Raw genomic sequence first — 20,634 nt, forward strand, 5'->3', positions numbered from 1 at the left:
ACCAATCTGGAGAGCAGTGTGTCATTTCTTGACCAAAAAATATTTTTGATCTTTTGCCACTTTCAGTAATTGCATATATTACTTTTTGGGGGGGGGGATCCAGAGAAAGTTGTTGGAATCTCTGGTGCACTGTACAGCTGTGAACGCGATGAAAGTACATCCTGGGTAGTTCTCCAGATCATGTATAGGTAAAGGAGGCTTTGATTTAGAAGTGAATGGTTGAGAAGAATTCAGAGGTTGTCATCAATCTGGAGTACAGTGGGGTGTTGCGTTGGGTGTGCAATGAACATAGAACCATGACTTCACATGTGTTTTGGTCATGTGTGGTAAGCTGCATGTTTTACCATGTGTTAACGCAAAGCAGAAGGGGCTCTTTGAGGGTTCCGGACATGCATGCATTTGTGAGACCCCAAAATCTTTGTATGGATTCCTCAGGAGAAGCCAGAGATCCAATTCATTGCAGTGATGAAGGAGTCAAAAATCTTTTTTTTTGGTCAGGAATTGACACACAATTGCTCTCCAGATTGATGACAATCAGTGCTGACTGTACTTTCCTCACAGCTGTACAGAAGTTGGGCACACCTGAGCTTTTCATGTTGTACACGTCTGTACGCATTATAATTATGTATCGTGCGTCTGCAGAAAGTTACAGATCAGCTGTGGAAAGTTTGAGAGGACTTTGACAGCTTCCAATTTTTTTTTTCTTTTTCGCCAAGGGCAGAGTTTTAATTCAGCATGTGACCGGAGTGGAATTTCTCCAGGCCAGCTTGCAGACATGTGTATAGTAGCTGGAAGATCAGTGGTTTCTAACTAGTAGCTTGGAAGCCACAGCTGGCTGCCTGCATGCCTACTACATTATACGTCTCCCCTTACTCTATGATGCCTGGCATATGCCAGAGCAAGATCCCTGTGTAATGGACAGCAGTTTGGAGAAATTCAGAAATCAGTTCTATTTTTGCATTACACAGTCAGGATAAAAAAAAAAAAGGACACAAGTCCATTGAGTGCAACCAATAGAGGAAAAAAAATAGAGAAACCTCCATTAACAGAACCCTATGCCCATGGTTACCCATAGTTTGCCCAGAGGAAGGCACAAAAAACTATTATAAAGGTTAATTTTGTTCCAACAGTAAAAATATTCTTCCTGATCCCCTAAGTCAATTGGATATTCCCCGGATCAAATATCTCTGGTGTTTTTTACTTATTAAATGTTAATATCTAGTTGTATTTAGAAACAAGTTACTGACCACTGTTTTCACTAGTTTGTTGACACTGCTCTGTTCCATGGTACTGGAAACAATTATTGGAAGTGGCTGCGCCCATGGTAAATTTAGAGTTACATTGTAACATTATTGGGACACTGACAGATACATGTTAGGGCTGGTGCACACTTGGGCAAAACCGGGACGCATGTCCCGGTACCGCACGAACATGTGTATTTTTACACAGCGGTTGCTGCGCGGCTCTATTGATTTCAGTGGGGTTACATCTGCGCAGCAATTCCTGAAAAAAGGTACTTTTTTTAACCACGATCATGCGCAATTCCGGAAGGTAACCGGGAGAGATAAAACCGCAGATCAACCTCCTGGTTTTACCGAACTCTTGGCCACATAAACAAGGTTTTACTACTCCGTTTTGTCCAGCTGGGGTGCAGGAAGGCAGAGTCTGTCTCAAGTTGGAAATGTTTTAAAGGAGAACTATGGGGTCAGGGCTTTTCCCCATAGTTCTCCTAAGGCTAACGGAGGACACAAACTAGCGTCATCCCGTCACCCAAAGCTCAGTATACCGCGAGCTACAGCTCACGGTATACTGAGATGCCGCAGCCGGGATGGATCCCGACTTTACTGTCTGGATCCCCCCCGCTGCGTGATTGACAGCAGGATCTGCCTATCTAGAGGCAGAGCCAGCTGTACCCGCCCCGTCCCCGTCCGTTCCGCCAGTCAGCGCTGGAGGAGCGGGGAGAGGGGGATCCCTGCAGGGAGCCGTGAGTGACAGTCACGACTCTCTGCAGGGATAGATCGAGAAGTGAGCAAGCAACGGTATGTGTTCTCTCACTTTCCGATCTATTGAGCCGACCTGTGACAGTTTCATTGTCACAGGTCGGCTAGAACTATGAGGCTGAGTGATTTTCGCCTCATCGTTCTCCTTTAATGTGAACCAGCTTGTTACAGATCCCACCTCCTGTATATCAGCTGGAAACTAGGGTGGTTGCAAGGGAGGAGATACAGAGCCCCAGCACCTGAACATGGAGCCCTGCCAGTTCTAAACTGGCTTCCTATGAAATAAAAGAACAATAAGAAATTGACAAATGTATATTCACTTTAAAGCTGAACTTCAGGCAGATGTACAAAAAAACGCAAAAAGGATGCAGTTCTGTTTTCAGAAGTACATCCTTCAGTGTATTATTTAAATGCAAGCTACCTGATTTGACAGTTTACTAAACAGCAAAGCTCAGATTCGGGGAGGGAGAAGCAGCACAAGAAGCCAATCAGTTGTCCTGCAATGCTCAGGAGAGAGCAGAGTGACGGAGAGATGACCTAATCAGTCTGCTGCTTCTCTTTTCACTGTCCAATCACAAGCTGAGGGAGGGACAAGACTTGTTACTGAACAGCAGAGAGAAACAAGGTCTATTGTTCTGCCAAAGAGAAGCGTGCTGTGTAAATCTGAGGACATGATGGGCAAAAATACAGATTCTTGGCAGGTGAAACAGGCCCCTTATATGTATTTCATCCCTGTGCTCAGTTGTTTGCCTAGAGTTCAGCTTTAAAAACGCTGGGTTGGTTGTAACAGGATGCTCAGGCTAATGATGTGATTTGTATATAGCTGGTGTGAGGAAGATACTCTACAACCAGGACATACGCACCGCTGGGAATGGACGACTCGGGATCGTGGTCTGAGACCTCCAGCCCTGAGGCCACACTGCCTTCACTAGGGTAAGAAGAACCTTTGGAAAGCACTAGCTGTCAATTTCATTGTAAACCAGTCTGTGGACTCCTGACCTTGCTGTGTAAGCATTAACTTGTGATCAATCTATCATACAAGTAAGGCCAGATGATAGGCTAGATGGAGGTGAAAATGTTCCTTGTGTTGTCCCAGTCAATGATTGCATTGTATGTTATTCCTTATTTATTATTTATTTGTTTTATGCATGAATTGTAAATATGTTTATGACAACCAGCTAAGATCTGTATGAGAAGACCTGAAGGTTAACATTTACTCAATCTGGTATAAGGTATGCTTTGATGTAGGGATGCACTGATACCAAGTACAGTACTCAGTACAAGTACAGATACTTTTCGAGCTTTAAGACTAGACTAGAGAAAAATTCAAGTTAGGAGGCAGCTGTCATTTGTAAGGAGCACACGGAGCTCCCGGGATTTGTACAGCTCTGTTTTAATGTATGATTTTGTTTTTATAAATATATGTTAGGGATGCACTGATACCATTTTTGCAACTACAAGTACTGATACTTGTCCAAGTACTTACAGATACAAGTACTGATACATTTTTGTTTATTGTCATGTGACAGTTTTTCTAAAACCATACAGACTAATGATTTCAGGACAGTGGTGGAGCGCCAGAGCCAGGTCCCAGCTACAACCGCTGCAACCCTGGTAGTTCGCCAAATATCGGCACTGGTATCGGCACTGGTTTCTGGACATCCCTACTTTGATGCATATGGCAAGGCACACAGAATGCTTTTTAGTTAGTCTGATGGGTTGTATTGGCTCCAGGCTTCTTGACTGCTCCAAAAGCGTGGTCCTCCTGCCATGATTCCCAGCTCTGTTCCTGTAAGCATTAGGCAACAGTAGCCCAAAACAAAAGCGACCAGCTTTTATAAAAGTTATCCATTATTAGCAGAAAAAAAATTGTCATGTCATCTAAACCAAAAGAGATGATAAAGGTTTTCCTAACATTTTTACAGGGCAATGGAAATGCTATCAATCCAGGAGATGAGAAGGTTACACCTAATGTTTTGTTTGTTCAATGGTTTTGCTGTGTTCCTCCAGGCTGAACTGAGAACTGTGATTGGTTCTTTTTTCACTGTGTTTACATTGCTGAATATCTGTCACCCCTTGAAATTATCCACTTAATGCCAAAGATAAGAAAAGGTCAGGGATAAAACAAAGAAGCCATAAGATAGCCAAACACTTCATTCAAGTATTACGCGATAAACTAGAAAACAAACACTTCACAGATACTTGGAAGAAGATCCGGTCTTTTAAATATTGTGTTATAATCATGTCCAGTGGTCAGGTCATGTTTTCTGTGTAATGAATTGTATAACGACCATGTTCAGTGGTCAGGTCATGGTGGGAGATAACATGTTCAATACCTGTAGTAAAGGCTTCTTGCACTGTATGGATGGTAAAGTATTCAATACCAGAAACAAACATAATAAAAATACATTGCAATACTGTCCAGTGGTCAAGTCACGTTAGATGTGTGGATGTTTATATCTGTAGATAATATAATAGTATCATAAGGTGATAATCTTTTATGAACAGGTCATGTCGGAGCCTGGTCTCCTGGGTCTCTATAGGCCACGTCACTCTAGCAATCCTATTACTGATCTTGCAGTCAGATCATATTGGGAACTGATCTCTTATGTCTGTATGGGCCATGTCATTCTAGCAATCCAGTCATTGGTTTTGAGATCAGGTCATGTTGGGGCCTAGTCTACTATGTCTGTATGGGCCATGTCACTCTAGCATTCCTGTCACTGGTTTTGAGATCAGGTCATGTTGATGTCTAGTCTACAATGTCTGTATGGGCCATGTCACACTAGCAATCCAGTCATTGGTTTTGAGATCAGATCATGTTGGGGCCTAGTCTACTAGGTCTGTATGGACCATGTCAAATCAGCACACAGCACAAGCAACATGATCCCTAAAGAGTCTACCTACCAGCTCCTACCTTGTCCCTCCATGGCCAAACTCCCGCAGAATCTTGATGTCATAGGGGCAAACAAGTGTTCTCACCGCTCTTATAGTGATCCTTTCGCTGGTGAGTTTCTGCCAATGACAGGGTTTTCAATGGTTCCATGGGTTTAAGGAGTATAATAGACTCATATTATTATTATGTTCAGTGGTCAGATGTTGTTGGTCCTTCCTTCAGTGTTCCCTATATGCATAGAATGTCATAGAGAACTGAATTATGGTTAGTGGTATGTGGGAAGTATACACTGAGTGGCCAGATTATTATGACCACCTGACGTTTGTAAGCAAATTAGCTATAATTAGCTATAATTTTGCGCTGAAGTTGCTAGAGGGCCAGACCATTATAAATAGGGAAGCAGGTTGTTTACCACAACAGTACAAGTGATTTTTTTCTGAAGATATGGGTAAACAACGCGATTTAACTGCCTTTGAACGTGGGATGATTGTTGGCGCTCGGAGCCATGGATCGAGTATCAGCAAAACAGCAGAATTTGTTAAATGTTCAAGAGCAGCTGTTGTTAAAGTGTTTAAAGACTGGACTGTCAGCCAAAAATCTAGGTCTGAACATGCGAATTGTGGCCGTCAGCGACTTGTCAATGATAGGGCAGAACGGAGAGTGGCAAGACTGGTACAAGACAACAGAAGGGCAACAGTGCAGTGTCAGATTCTTCGCATCACCTTTCAACATCTCGTGGAGTCACGAGGCGGCCCAACTAAGTCATCTCATGGAGTCATCTTGTGGCCCAACGAAGTACAGATGGGGTGGTTATAATAATCTGGCCACTCAGTGTATTATCCAATGTGTGTGTAATGTTTTATGTTCTTGTTCCGTAGGACTATATTAGAACTGTGTCTGGTGTCAGGTCATTTTAGGTAGTCTTGAACCAGGCTAAAGAGGAATAAGGATTAGTAAAACGCCTAACATTTTGTTGTTTGTGATTTTCTAAACCAAGACCTAAACCATAAGCTGAAAACATATTGATTTTGGAACCCCTATCAAGCCATTACATGTGTGTCCTTGTATATACTGTAGTATGTGAATAGTAGTAGTGAAAATCTGACCTTTTTAATTAGCTCAAAAAACTTGCCTAGGAAATAGTACTGGGATCCCTAATTGCAGCCATTAAGCAAAGTGGGGTGTATCCATAATATATTGTTTTATTAAAGAAATTAACAAATTATAAATAGTAACCCTCAATAATGCAATAACTTGTGAGCAGCAGACTTGAAAATGTTGAAGTATATCTAAAGCCGGAGCTTTTATATATTTTATTTTTAGCTGTGGATAGGATTGGGAATGTTTAAAACCCTGACAGGATTTTATGTTGCCATCGGTGTCCAATTTAGGAGATTCTCCTTCAATTCCTATCCTATAGCCACAACAAAAGTAAATGAGAGAATATCTTCCCAAAGTGAGGGAAAACCCTGTTAGTTGTCACAGGTATAAAGTAAGTGTCCTCACTCAAGAATTTTCCTCTTTCTGGTCTGTGATAACTCAAAATTTTGGAACTCCCATGACTTCCAGTCCCAATGCCAATGCTCACTAGGACAAACAGAGAGGGCAAACATTGTTAACCCTTCCATACTCTATGCAAAACTAAAACAAAAAAAGTTTTAGCTTTAGATAATCTTTGAATTTGGAATCCTTTTGAAGACCAGTAATGTGGCCAATGCCATAGCTCTTACGGGTTGGAGAAGGGTGTTCACTGTTCAGGAATAATTAGTCCTTCAAGCCTCCGTAGCAGAGACCACATGAGCAAAGCATTGGCACTAGTCAAGTGACTGAACACCAGAATAGGTGCCAAATGTAGCTCCTTGCTGAAGAAAGTGAAGTTTTCCAGTCTGCTGTTCAGCTGTTTTTACATCGGATTACTTTTTTTAAATAAATGTATTTTCATTTCTTTAATGTACCAACATTTTTAGACATGCCCACGGTTTGCTTAGTGAAGAGGGAGGGGTATATTCCGTCTCACTTTTTCTGGGCAAGACTGACTGTTTAATCCAGACTTTGTGCTAATTCACATTTTTGTGGGCTAATCATCCTTCGCATGTCTAAGGTTTGATGTTTCCATTTACTTTGGCAGTGTGAGATAGATGTCACTTACATCACTATACACGATGGGAGGATTCTCTGTACACACATCTTGTTTCTGTTTATGGCCAAATATATTTTATATATACAGTAAAAGATCTGTTATTTGTTACAGCTTGATAACCATATTTTGCATCTACTGTGTATGGCCACATAAACAACTTCAGTGGCATTTTAAACTGGAGAAAACACGCCTATTGTGCATGTGGCCCCCAGCTACTAAGCACATTTAAAAATATTAGAACTTGTGTGTGGCCACTCTTACTCCTCAGCATACCATCACTGAGCAGGTCTGAATTAAAAGGAGAACTATGAGGTGAGTGCTTTTCACTCACCTCATAGTTCTAGCCGACCTGTGACAATGAGACTGTCACAGGTCGGCTCAGTAGATTGGGAGGTGAGCGAACACATACCGGCGTTCGCTCATCTCTCGATCCTGTCACGGCTCTCTGCCGTGACAGGGGAGTGGCTGGATTCCCCCCTCCCCGCTCCGTTCCACCAGTCAGCGCTGGCAGAACGGACGGATGAGGGGGCGGGTATAGCTGGCTCTGCCTCTAGATAGGCAGAGCCAGCTGTCAGTCACGCAGCTGGGCGGATCCAGACACAATTGTGTTACCGCAAAGCAGAAGGGGCTCTTTGAGGGTTCCGGACATGCATGCTTGTGTGTGTGAGACCCCAAAATCTTTGCATGGATTGGATTCCTCAGGAAAAGCCAGAGATCCAATTCATTGCAGTGATGAAGGAGTCAAAAATCTTTTTTTTTGGTCAGGAATTGACACACAATTGCTCTCCAGATTGATGACAATCAGTGCTGACTGTACTTTCATCACAGCTGTACAGAAGTCAGATATGCAATTCAATGTCGTGACAAAGGATCCCAAATCGTTTTATGGGTCAGGAATTGGCACGCCAAGGGGAATTTATCAAAACTGGAGCAGACAAAATCTGGAGCAGTTGTGCATGGCAATCAATCAACTTCTCTCTTCTGTTTGTTCAGTTGAAGGAGAACTATGAGGCGAGTGAAAATCACTCACCTCATAGTTCTAGCCGACCTGTGACAATGAGACTGTCACAGGTCGGATCAGTAGATCGGGAAGTGAGCGAACACATACCATCACTCGCTCACTTCTCGATCATGTCCCTGCAGAGAGCCGTCACTGTCACTCACGTCTCCCTGCAGGAATTCCCCCCTCCCCTGTCCGGTCTTCCTAGCGCTGACTGGCGTAACGGACGGGGTAGGAGGTGGGTACAGCTGGCTCTGCCTCTAGATAGGTCACGCAGCTGGGCGGATCCAGACACAATTGTCGGGATCCGCTTCAGCTGCGGCATCTCAGTATACCGCGAGCAGCAGCTCGCGGTATACTGCGGCGTCTCAGTATACCGCGAGCTACAGCTCGCGGTATACTGAGCCTAGGGTGATGGGAGGACGCTAGTTTGTGTCCTCCCGTTACCCTAAGGAGAACTATGGGGAAAAGACTTAACCCCATAGTTCTCCTTTAATATCAAAGATGGGTTCCCTAATGCAATAAGGACTTTAAATAAGCTGTGCTGGTAGTAAGTGAAGATGTGGGCAAAGAAGTAATGCAGTGAAGATGTGGACATAGAAAGCCAAACTTTCTAGGGCAGCCTTTTTACGAAAGAGGAACCATTGAAATAAATGTTATATTTTCGGGGAATCTTTTCTAATAGCATTTAATTGGGGGTCAGTAGGAAAAATGCCCGTTGCATTGGTGGTTAAGATGGCACCCTTAAAGACAAATAAAAATATCATTGGTGTCTTTCTGCTGGTTTTGCCAAGTGGTGTTGGCTGCAAAACTATGCAGGCACCTTCCAAAGGAAGGTCAATCAGCCACAACTGATTGACCACCCTACCAACTTCTGGAGAATTCCTAGGGTTCCTTGGAACTCTGGTTGATAATGACTGTTCTAGGGTGACAGATTTCAAAATATGTATTACCTTGTCTTCCTCTGCAGGGAAAGGAGGTAATCCTTGAACTTTCAATACCGCCTACTTCATGTCAATTAACAGATTACATGTCAGCATTAGCAAATCACATTATTTTCAATACTAAGACACCCAAGTGCCCAGGTGCACCTAAATTTGGTGTGAAAAAATATTGGCCTAGCTGCATTAATCAAGAGCCTTTCCCTGTTTTTTCCTGCAGTCCAGTCATCACTACTGACCCAATACCAATCCAGGAAGCTGGGATATATACATACTAGTTTGCCCTCACTTTTGGTGCACAGTGGTTACTGAATTGGAAAATAGACTGGACGCACTGGTAGGAGGCCCGTACGTTCATAAAAAAAAAAATAGATACCTAACGCAGACCCTGCATTCTGGTTTGTTCACTTAGGCGAACTAGACGTCACGAAACCTGCTAGTGGGATTCTAAAAAGTTGAGGAACCCAAATCTTGTCAGAATGTCCTCCTGTACTAGGGGTCCTTGACACCCTAGGCTCACAAATAATGGATTGGATGATGACTGGGGCTGAGTCTGCGCTGGGAAGAAGATGAATATTGCAGCCAGGGCTGTTTTTTTAGTTTGAAGAACAGTTTTGGAAGAAGATGGCGTTGGGCTTTAAAGGAGAACTATGAGATGAGTGATTTCCACTCACCTCATAGTTCTAGCCGACCTGTGACAATGAGACTGTCACAGGTCGGCTCAGTAGATCGGGAGGTGAGCGAACACATACCTGGTTCTCTGCCGTGACAGGGGGAGGGGCTGGATTCCCCTCTCCCCGCTCTGATCTGCCAGCGCTGACTGGCGGAACGGCGGGGGAGGGGGCGGGTACAGCTGGGTCTGCCTCTAGATAGGCAGAGCCAGCTGTCACTCACGCAGCTGGGCGGATCCCGTCGTCTAAGTCGGAATCCGCTCCGGCTGTGGCGTCTCAGTATACCGCGAGCTGTAGCTCGCGGTATACTGAGCTTAGGGTAACGGGAGGACGCTAGGAGGAGCAGTGTTTATTGGTGATAGTTGCAAGAGTCTTCACAGGTGCTGTACAGTGGTTCACAAGAAAACTAACAAAAATAAAACCTAGCCGTATCCCGGCACTAACTTCATAAACAAAAATATAGGTCCTAACTAACAGGCTGAACAGGCCTACTGCTTGTCAGCCTCCACATACAGTATTTGCTAGTTTTTTTTTTTACCAACCTTGCAGCTCGCTCAGATAGGACTTGTCTGATCCCCAGGCCGAGAGCTATGGCTACATGTTCCAGGTGAGATTAAATTGCCAGTGGAGAGAGGAGTAAACCCTGCACTGGAGCCCGGATTAGCAATCCCTAAATGTATAGGAGAGGAACCTGGGAGACCTATAAACTCCGAACAGGACTTTCCCAGGCTCCCTCTGAAACGCTCTGCTCCAAGGAGAACTGGTAAAAGTGTGCCTGTTCATTTGATGGTGCAAAAAAGAGAAAATGCATTTATAGGATGAACTCTTGCCCAAAGCAGGATTAAATGTAGAAAAAAACTACCCATATGGTGACCGGAACTGCATGTCCCAGGCCTCGGGCAATAGGAATATAAAAAAACTTAAGAGGGTGCAGTGAAACATGCTGGAACTTGTAATGCTAGTGCATCTAGAAGGCCGAGAGCAAGTACACTAGTTATGCTTTCTCTCTTTTATCCTTAGCCCCATCTCATTTTTGTGGATTCTGAGCCTCTTGAGCCCTACAGCCATGTAATTGACTTCGCCAGTCTCAGCCTGGTTCACACCTAGCTCACTTGCACTAGAGGCTGTAGAAGGTCCTGGACCCTATCAGAATAACAAGTTACCACATCACCCCCCAGTGAGACAGAGTGAAAAGAGAAAGCAGTCAGATGTCTTTTTTGAAAACAAAAAAAGATCCTTCTAATGTTCTGATCTTAGTACTGGTGTAGCTGCAGATGCTGTAAGGTTTAATTTAACTGCCATGGGATGCCATAGTCTCTTATGCACATCTGGAGCCCCCTGGCATCCTGTGTCATTTTCTGTACTTTCTGTCAAAATGCAAATATAATTTAATGGACACGGTACAGCTTAGAACTCTTTAGTTTACAGTAAACTGTCATAAATGTTAAACTGATTGCTTTTGACTGACGAATCTATATCACCTACAGCCTTCCAGCTGTTGTTTTGTTACAGAGGTTCCACCAGCATGCTTTGACAAGCAATTTGGAATGGCTTTTAATCCTGAGCATGCCGGAAGACGTTGCTCAGGAACTGCAGAGAGCAAAAAAGCATAATTTAAAGCAGACTTCCAGCCAAAAACATTTAAAAATGCACAATTAAAAAAGCACTTAGGTTTGTGATTCACACACCCTTGCCGCGCTGCATAGCCAAGAGGGGCAACCAAAATTTCCTCTTGCTGCTTTGTAGCTTCCTTGCTCATTGGATAATGAGTGAACATCGTGACACTTCTGAGGTCCTCCCTCTGCCCTCCTACTCTGGACTACTTCCAGTATCTGCCCACCTGTTTAGTTTGGCACTATACTTTGCATTACACCTTTTTTTTCCTCAACCAGTGATATATTTAACCCAGGGGGGCATACATGTTAAACTAGGATTGTAAAATCTTGTTTTAATTCCAGATGTCATGCTGTTGTACTAGCTGTATCTTAGAATAGGTGATGTTTTCATAAATGCTGGGATCAAAGGTCTATATATATTTAGCTGGAGTTTCACCTTCAACTGTAACGTCTGCTTTCTGCTAAATGTGCTACTGGAACATAGGAAAGGGAATTATCCAACATGCCCATCTTGGTATTTGCCTATCTTGGACTTTTGCACTCGTGCAAACACTTGAAATACTCTGTGCCACTTAGCAAATCTAGGCACGTGAAATCTTGAGTCTACATAGACTTTACTTAGATAGCTATCGGTAGGATCTAACCATTACACAATAGGGATGACATATACAGGGAGTTTACTATATGGGAACTTTGATCGCCTGAAATACCCAATCATGTACAAGAGAATTTACAAAAACAGGATTTTTACTTGGATGTTTGATTGAAGTGAACATCATCACCTTTCTCATTAAGTTAAATGAAGATTGACTTTTCAAAGTGAACTTTTTCTATTCCTTGAGAAAATCGACTAAGTTGGGTAATACAGACTGCAGAATGGAACAAGATAATATGTAAAAAAGTAGGAAGTTGCCCTTTAAGGTTGCCATGCCCTGAGGTTTTTTACGATGACTAATAGTTGCCACAGCTACCAGCGTCTGGTGCTTCAGAATGATAGAAGAAGGTTAGTTGTGGTGACTTATTATTTTGTTGCGTGTTTAGCAGTCAGAACCAAAGCAACCATATGAACTGAGAATCAAACAAGATGACTAATGCACTGCAATGTATTGAGACATGATTTGATATATAGGGGGTACAGGCAGTCCAGTCCATGTACGCAGTCTTTCCAATGTTTGGGACAAATTGACTAGGATCAGGCCATGGCGGTCTTCCCAAGGGGAAATGAGAAAGCAATCATTATCACAAATAGATATTTTTCCACTTGCTTAGTTGAACTAAGGTATACTCATGTGTGCTGTCAAAGTGACTCTTGACGCTTGGTTAGAAAACATTAACAAAGCATCCTATCAATCCTCCGCCCATTCTTCCGATCTTCACTCTTTTCTAGTCCAATGGCCTCTTCACATCCAACATCACTACAGGATACAGTATGGAGGTAGAGTTCAGTAGAAGGAACTACATCATGCGGTGGGGAATGCAGGCATTAGACACTCCTGGAAGTGTCAAATTTGAAATGTGTCTGATGGCCATAGCTCTTGAACAGAGCAAAGACTGGAGAAACAGATGGTGGGATGGGTGAATTTCAAGCCTTTCCCTTTGTCCTGCTTTGTGGCATTCATTTAATTCAAGGGCTGAGTCACTTTAAATTATATCCGAAGCAGACATTTTTTTATTTAGTTCTGGATAGTGTAGGGAATGATTAAACCCTTTTCATTTTCCTTTGCTGTGTATGTCCTATTTGAGAGTTTTACTTCACTTTCTGTCCTAGCGATACAGCAGGAAGTGAAAGAAAATCTATCCAAGTGAGGGGAAATTCCATTCTTGGACAGCTGTCACAGAACAAGTGGCCCCATTGGAAGATTTACCCTCTATTGCTATTCTGTTGATAAAAAAACATTTTGGATCTCCATCACTCCCTGTCCAAATGACTGTGGACACCAGGACAAGTACAAGTTACAGTATATCCACACTGGAGACACAGACAGCAACAAAACTGGCAGGGGTTTAACACTTCACACTTTGTCTAAAGCTAAAATGAAAGTTTTGGCTTCAGATATTCTTTAACAAACATTGGCTGAGTCTATAAGATCCAGAAAGGTCCTGGAGCTCCATCAAGTTTAATACTGGGCAAATGTTGAACAGCCTCTTTGTTGGTGAGAAATCTACTTCTCTATGGCCACCCTGAGCAACGTTACATTGTTCCCAATCCTCAGTGTATAGTATACTTGTGTTTGTGTTCATTGTGAATCTACTGGTTAATCTCAGTAAATATTTATTTGTGAGTTGTTACATTATCTAGCCGCACATTCCTTTATTAAGCAATTCCTTTTGTCAGTTTTAGGCTCCAATCGTGTTATCATCTAGCTCAGCCTTTCTGAAACAGGGAGCTGCGGCAGCTCTAGGGTGCCTCCTGGCTTTGTCAGGGATGACTTCAAATTTTTGCACAGTGTCATGCATTTCCACTGTGCAAGCGCCTTGGCCACCAGCACCATGAAAACGCATGATGCTAGTCCAAGGTAGGCTGCGTCCAGACCCTTCCCCAGCATTCTGAAGAGGATAGAAGTCCACCTCAGCCAGACCTGCTCTACCTCTTGCCCTCTGCCATGCTGCTGCAACTGCACTGTGGTAATGATTGCAAGATAGGACTCTGATGTGAAGGGGAGACCGAGGACTCTGATGTGAAAGGGGGCTCCTGATGTGAAGGAGGAACTCTGATGTGAAAGGTGACTCCTGATGTGAAGAGAGAACTCTGATGTGAATGAGGAACTCTGATGTGAAAGGTGACTCCTGATGTGAAGAGAGAACTCTGATGTGAAGGAGGAACTCTGATGTGAAAGGGGGCTCCTAACATGAAGGGGAAGCTCCTCGTGTGAAGGGGGAACTCTAATGTGAAGGGGGAGCTCCTGATGTGAAGGAAGAACTCTGTTGTGAAATGGGGCTCCTGACGTGAAGGGGGAGCTCCTGATGTGAAGGAGGAACTCAGATGTAAAGGGGAGCTCCTGATGTGAAAGCGGGCTCCTGGTGTGAAGAGTGGAATGCTGTGTTGTAACTTATTTTGTCTTTTACATGGTCCCCCCTTAAAATCCATACCAGACCCCTATCTAGGATAAGGATGTGATATAGATTTTGGGGGAACCACACATCATTTTTTACATTTAGGATGGGGTGCCTTGAGATTTTCCATATTTTTAAGGGGGCCCACCACTGAAAAAAAGCTCTAGCATACTGGGGCAAATTGGATACAGTTGCATTTTTGCATCAGCTATGAATACCTCCCAAAATTCTGAGATGAGAAAGAGGGACACCCTTTAGTGCAATGTAGTCAATAGATAGAGCCCTTCCACACATCCCCATAAAGAATTAATACGCAAAAAAAAATGTAATGGTTCAACCCACCTGTGTCTTTTGTTACCACTGCTTTTCCTTTATACTGACTTCAGGATCGCAAATGCAACAATTTATGGGCCGGATGAGAGGTTTAGTGAAGTAAAACAGTTTTGGTAGTCATTAATATATTTTTTGTAGAACTCTATACATCAGATCTAAGACCCTATTTACACCTAGACAGTTTGTAGCTTCTTTCACTAAGCATGGCAATACTAAATTAGAGAAATCCTATTGTTTTTAATGGCCCCTGTTCACACCTGAGCATTGTTTTCCTTGTGCCCAGTCGTGTGAAGCTGAAAAAAATACATGAGCTTCTTTTGGCTTCATAGACTTTAATGGGAGGGCCTGAAAAATGCTTGAATAACATTCAATGGTGCTCTCATTTAGAAGTCGTTGGAGCCAATACGCACGATCCACGATTCTGTACTCCTAACCCTAAACCGTCTGGCTATGCTCACTCTTAGGTGTGAATGGAGCCTAAAAGAGGGACAGTTGAGGAGGAAAAAAGAGCAAAACTCTGGCAGCCACAGGCATGACTCTCAGGCAGATTCATGATGGTATCTGTAGTTTCACCACAGCTGGAAGGCTGACGTTTGTTAATCCCTGCTACAGAGGTCAATGGAGGGTCTAATGCACTACAAACGAAAATTTACAGAGGAAAGATGTGCCGTGTAGTTATCAAGTGTTGATAACTTTGCAGTTTAACTTGTTTAACCTGTTGCAGGAAAGTGTCCCCCCAAATGTTTTCCAGGAATATTGGCAATTCTGGTGCTGGGTGCTATATGTGTTTGTTTATGGAGCAAAGAGCAACTTTATCTATCCAGGAAACACTAATAACATGCGTTTCTCTCACTTTATTGTTTTATTGAATCCATAGACATACTATCAGTTTTCTGAGCGGCAACTTTGATCACAATATTGAAAGAATTAGACTCTCAAACTTTTTTTACAAAAATTTATCCAGAACGAACAAATATACATTGCCCAGCAAGGTATTTCTTTATATTTTTACCCAAACACTTGAGTCTTGGCTCACACCTAGACGTTCTGTCGTTAAAATGCGCACGACAAGGAATCCCATTCATTTCTATGGCCCCTGTTCACATCTGAGTGTTTTGTCTCAAACACAACGCCTGTCACTGGAAAAAGTTTATATGCTACTTTTTGGCAGATTACAGCGCTTTTTGGTCCCATAGACTTCAATGGGAAACTTTATGCAACAGTGCCTGTGACAACACTTGCGACATAATACGCAAAAACACTTGAAACACACCTTTCCAGCAGTGGCGGAGCTAAGGAACAAAGGGCCCTGGTGCAAGATTTTTTTTGGGCTCCCCCCCAAAAAAAAACCCACAAACACAGCACTCTCCTCCCGCAGCGCTACACCGCCTGCACCGGCGGTAGTTCCGCCACTGCTTTCCAGGCATTTCCCATTGAGGTCTATGGGATCAAAAAGCACTGTAATCTGCCCAAATGTAGTTCATGTACTTTTTCCAGTGACAGGCGTCAATGTCAGTGTCTTCTGCTTATTCTGACAGGCGCAGCGGCAGGAATCCAGCAGATATGTGACATATATTGTGTAGAATGTGAGGATCCAGTTTTTCTTTACAAATGGAAAGCTTTAATTCGGTAACTATATCTTCCTTTATCTGAACTGGCAGATATGCAGCTAGAAGTCAGAGATGTGATGGGTTATGGACTTGTTTGTATAAGCAAAACTGTCATGTATTATCAAATTGTTATTATGGCTTCACACGCATGTACCTAAAGGCATATTGTACTGTGATGCCATTAAAAGAGAGCAAAAGCCAAACTTTTTGCTTTAGTCCTCTTTTGCCTCACAGGGGTACATTTACTAATGTATCCGGTGACCCAACATCAGCATCTAGTGGGCTACTGACCATATATGCTGTATGGTGGCAGCACAGAGTCTCTATGCAGCTGGAAAGGACCTGACAATATTGTCAGGATCCACCCCACTGCCTGATTGACAGCCGGCTCTGCCTCTCTAAAGCCAGAGCCTGCTGTGCCTGCCCCCTCCCCTGTCTGTCCCTCCAATGAGAGAGGGGAGGGGGGAATCCCTGCTTGGCGCAGTGACTGAAAGTCACAACTCTCTGCAGGGAGAAGACCTTGAGCTGAGCAATCAGTGGTTTGTGATATTTCAGTTCTCGATCTGTAGAGTCGGCATGTGACACCTGCAGTGTCACATGCCGGCTCTAAGTATTGGGAAGACCACATTTTACTTTCACAATACTTCTTCTTTAAATTTGTAATTTAAAGGGTAAGTTCACCTTTTCACAAAACGTGAAAAAATGAACTTACCCAAAGCACCCCCCCTCCCCTTAGCGCCCACTACACTTTGCCATGTGATGCCGCCACCAGCCAGTGTACTGGTCTGTACTAGACATGTGCGATTCGTTTGGTACCGAAACGAAATTCGGACGAAATTTCCGAGATTCGGATGTATCTGAATTCCGAATAACAGCTAAAACGAATGCAAAAGAATCCGAATTCCCGATTTCCGAAATTTCGTCCGAATTTCGTTAGCGGTAGTCCGGTCGAATTTTTTTTTTGGGCGAATTTTCGGTTTTTAGCGGTAGTCTGGTCGAAATTTCGTTTTTGGAAATGTGACATTTTGACATTAATGCTTTTTTCAGATGACACCTCGGCTCACAGACCTGAATAGCATTCGGAAACTCCGAGCCGTGACGTCATGGCTGCCTCTGCCCATCTGTTTATTTTCGGGCTGAATGTCATTTTGCAGTGAGTTTTCATCGGGTTCGGATGGGCGTCGTGCGGCGGGACTTTTTTTTATTGCGGCGGGTCGGCGGTGGTCCTGCACCGTGATTGACACTGGATTACATCGATGGAGCCATTTTTTTTGTTAAACTAAAGGAATAGTCAAAAATTGACTCTGTTTTTTTTTCAATTAAAGGATTTTATTAAAAGTCTGGGCTTTTTACTAACTATTTGATGTAACCCTTTAGTGAATGGGTAGTGGTACAAGTACCCCTTACTCATTCACAAGGGGGGGGCGGCATCTGGGTGCCCCCTTATTTAAAGAGGTACCCCGATGCAAATAAGCCCCCTTGCCCGCAGACCCCAACAACCACCAGGTCAAGGTTGCGGGGAAGAGGCCCTTGTCCCCATCGGCATGGGGGCACCCTTCCAATGCCAAGGGCATGTGGCCTGGTAAGGCGCAGGGAGTTCGTCCAAAAAACAAAATTTCAACCAGACTACCGCTAACAAATTTCGTCCGAATCCGAATTCCGAAACAAATTTAATTTCGGACCCAAATCCGAAAAACGAAATACTGCAAAATCCGAATCAAAATGAAACAAAACTAAACTAATTTTTTGCTGGTGCACATGTCTAGTCTGTACAGGGTGCACTGTACTTCATAGCCCTGCAGTCTGTAATCATCATAATGAACAGAAATGGTGAGCACCCATTGGTCAGCGTGGCCACGTGATTGCACTGACCAATGAGATTCCTTACTGAGCTGGGGACTAGGTCCTGGAAGTAAGAAGTGCTTTTTATTGGTCAGTGTGGTCTTGTGACTGTGCCGACTTGTGAGCGTTCGCCATTTTTCAGGCATTACTTATCCAGCGCTGCAATGGTTAACTGCTCATATTTCTCTAGGGGCGGAGAAAAGAAGATACAGTCACCTGATCCTCAGTCCTGCAGAGGTCAGCACTCGGCTCTCCCCCTCCATTCCGGCTCTGGTATGTCTCTCAGCAGAGACTGGCCTAGCAGCCAAGTGGGGTCAAGGAATCTCACACTCATACAGGGCCAATTTACATAGGAGCCAATAACCTTCCAGCATGTCTTTGGAGTGAGGGTGAAAACTGGAGAACCGAGAGGAAACTGACCGTGATTTGAGCCAGGGACCAGGAAGCCCCAGTGCTGCAAGGCAGAAGTGCTAACCACTGTGCTAGGGTTAACTTTTCACACCCATGGAGTTCCTCTTTAAGGCAGAATAGAGTGAAGAGTAGACTTTCCTGGATGACCTTAGTGATAAATGTGACCCGGAGTCACCCCGTAACATACAGAGACATATCTGAGTACCTGAGGTCACGTCTGGGAGGAGTTGTGAAAATAGCAGACATAAGTAAAGCAAATATGTCAGATTCTGAATCTATTACTTCAGCTTCATTTTGAACCCAGTTTTTTGGTCATTCCCTGCCAGTTGGCAGGATTCGGTGAGCTTTGCACGTATTTGATGAAAAGAAGGCGAGAGTTCTGCGTTTTTTGGCTTGGGTTTTGGTGGTATCACAAATGAGCTACAAGTATGTGAGGAAGATTTGTGAAGTGAACCGGCACAGATTGATATGTTTCCATTGCCGGCACGAAACGTAGTCACTTGTGTTTGACATTTCACATGTGTTACGCTCGTAAACGGAAACCCGATGTTTCTATATATCAAACATATTGGATTGTAAAGGGCGTCTGGCAGAAACTCATTGAGTGATAGATGGGATGACACGGCATTCTGATGTCTGATTCTCAAGTTATTAGAAGTCGATGAGGCTAATAAAATGTTCAAGATGACTAAACTGCCTGAACTAATCTTATTTTTATTTCATCGGACTGTTTCATTTTCCGGGGTAACACACTCTCCTTAAAGCGGACCTTTACACTCAAAAATCAAATTCTACAAATGCATCCCTCTATGTATGATGACTTATAACAACATAGACATGTCAGGTGTAAAATGCTGTGATTGTGAAATACTTACACTTGCAGAGCATTCACTTCCTGCTTTGAAAGTGCAAAATGACTTCAGTTTGGCAAAGCAATGCACACTGGGTTTGCCTTGTCATCAGCAGAGCATTGCTGGGAAATCTGACGAGATCTCAGGGAAAGGCATTTTCCTCCCCGGAGATGATGTGCATGGTCATATGTCCTAGTCACATGACTAGTCACATGTGCCAGAAATCCAGGAAGAAAAAGGAGAGCTAGTAATCTGCCCACAGTACACATGGCCACAGCCAGAAGACTGGGGAAGAAAAGAGAAATAAGGTATGCAAAGAATTAGGGAAGCACCGATACTGAGTATTTGGGCGACTACTCGTACTCACCCAAATGCTCAGATACATAGCCCGATACTTGAGCTCCTGGTATCAGGAAGCCGGGCAGCGAGTCATTACACACTGCCCGACTTCCTGATTGTCCGGGAAGCCGGCTCCATGTGCGTGGAGCCGGCTTCTCGGCCAATAAGGAAACTGGGCAGCATATAATGACTTGCTGCCCGGCTTCCTGGGTGGTCGGAAAGCTGGCTCAATGCTCCCACGTCACCTTGTGATGAGAGAACATGGAGCCGGCTTCCCAGCCAATCAGGAAGCCAGGCTTTCTAAATTATCCAGAAAGCCGGCTCTATGCTTTCTCGTCAACTAGTGACGAGAAGCATGGAGATGGCTTCCCTGCTAATCGGGAAGCAGGGTGGTGAGTCTTTACACCCCACCTGGCTTCCTTAATGGGACTTCCGGTATCAGTATTCGGTATCGGCGAGTACCAGGAAAAAATATCGGTACTCGATATCGGAAAAACGGTATTAGTGCATCCCTACAAAGAATGCAAAGCCTGCAATTATCTAGAAGTATGTGTTTGTAGATTGCCATTACTAAACATTTCTAAAGGTGTGTTTGTTGTTATTTTAAAGATATGGGTAACGGTCCGCTTCAAAGTGTATGTCTGGGCATACCCTTAAAGGGTAAGTCCACTTTCTTTCAAAATGTGAAAAAATGAACTTACCCACATCAGTCCATCATATCTCCCTGCTCCGGCTGTTTATACCTTTACTCTGCAAGCCCTAATCCCTGCCGGCAGACATTGTACACTGCACACCCCACTGCAGCCCCGCAGTTAGTATTAGGCATAATACCTAATAAATGCCTAATGACCACTCTGACCAGTCAGAAGTGCTTCTAACCCAGGGACCAGGTCACGGAAGTAAGGAGCTTATCATTGGCCAGCATGGTCA

Source organism: Nanorana parkeri, unplaced genomic scaffold, assembly GCF_000935625.1.
Source record: "Nanorana parkeri isolate BGI_ZX_2015 unplaced genomic scaffold, ASM93562v1 scaffold149, whole genome shotgun sequence".
Taxonomy (NCBI): domain Eukaryota; kingdom Metazoa; phylum Chordata; class Amphibia; order Anura; family Dicroglossidae; genus Nanorana; species Nanorana parkeri.